The sequence below is a fragment of the Mastomys coucha genome, chromosome X (assembly GCF_008632895.1).
Source record: "Mastomys coucha isolate ucsf_1 chromosome X, UCSF_Mcou_1, whole genome shotgun sequence".
Lineage (NCBI taxonomy): Eukaryota > Metazoa > Chordata > Mammalia > Rodentia > Muridae > Mastomys > Mastomys coucha.
Genome location: NC_045030.1, coordinates 121,344,048 through 121,345,875, shown reverse-complemented (window position 1 = coordinate 121,345,875; position 1,828 = coordinate 121,344,048).

Genomic DNA, 1,828 nt, shown 5'->3' with positions numbered 1-1,828 from the left:
ACTATCAAGGAGGTTCAGGCTTTTTCTAAAGCAGTGTACACTATGATTCCACAATTCTTATGATGTAATCTTCATAAATTTACGTGGTTGTGATTTTAGGTATATCTTTATATATTAATATGATGCTAGCATCTTCTAGCTATCTATCTCTATTCTATAATGAACATTTTCTAAACCATTTTCTCTCTTTTTTGGCTATGAATTTCCTTTCATTAATTACATAGTATAAATGCTTAATATTCTAGTATTAATTAAGTTGATTTCACATTTCATGAAACAAAGCTACTCAAAGTTTACAAAAAAATACTCTAATTACACTCACATATGAGTTGTCAGGAAAATCCTTATTGAATTTCAATGAGCTTTATGACAGTATATAAAAATCTAGTTAGATGTTAAAAATACTCATGTGATATTAGCCAATGCTAGATTTAAAGTACAACATATTCCAAGTATATACAGAAACTGAGTAACTATATAAATGTTAATGCTTAAGTATTTACATACAGAATAGATGACAATTTATATACTAATAAAAATAATAATAAAAGTAATAGGGATAATGACAGTAATATCGACAAGGCTAGTACTTATACATACAAATGTGTGATCAGGATAGAGGTTAAAATGTAAATAATCACCAAAGGCTAATTATAGTCACTAGACCAAAGAAAATAGAATAGGAATAGCATATATATGTACCTGTAATGTATATAATTATTAAAATGAGGGTTTAAATAATTTGCCTGTTATACATAAGCTATGAGAATGACCTATTTCTTTCAGTCTTATAACAAGCAATTTCCATAGTTATTTTGAATTTTGACAATAAGATTTCATCTTGAAAAAAAACCTACATAAGTATTCTGAATACTTGGATAACCCTTAGTATAGAAATATACTACAAGTCTTACATACCTACTCATATATAAAATAAAAAGAAATACAAAGTAAAAGAAATACAGACATGTTACAGAATAATATAAATACAGAATAAAATGTTAAAAAATAAAAAATAACATTTAAGTCTTAAAATAATTTAAAACATTACTAAAAGCACATCATGGAAATTAGACTATTCAAACAATCCAAAAGGCCAAGCAAACAAGTAAAAGAGAACTTCTACAACTGATGATATAAATGAAGCAATATTATGTAATAATCAAAATAATAAAATTTATTTGTCATATACTATATTAGGAGAGTTAAAGTTTGTTATTGGGTATTGGAAGGAGCTTCATCAGCCAAGATGAGAAAGGTTCCTTAAAACTATATATGTATTTTCATATACAGAGTTATGTATGATATATGTGTTTTGTTGTTATTTTTACTAGGTAATAGTATGATTACTTGTGGCTTTTTCAGGTGTACTTAGTGTTGTACCTCCCTCCTTCTATCTTCTGAATTTACCTCCCTCCTCTTTCCCTAAAGAGTCTCCACTTTTCCAATTTACTGTAACAAAAACCCCAATGATAGACAATGGGAAGCCCTCTTTTCAATAATTGACATAAGATTCCTAAAACCATGCAATTTATTCATGTTTCCCTTGCTTATCCAGAAAAAGAAGTAACAAATTAATCCCCTATTATTGAAGATACCATGCCCTTCAGTGACTAGGACCAGAGGCTCCTGAATTGAAAGTGATCAGAAAGTCTAGTCCTTGAGAACTACCATTCACAGTACCAAATAGCAAGCAACATGCAAAATTCCAAAGGAGAGAGGCAAACAACAACCTTTTTCACATATGTTGTCTATGAACCACATCAACTAATAGCATGGCAACATAATCTGAAGGAAAAATTGAAGTTTCATATTAGTCAGACTACAC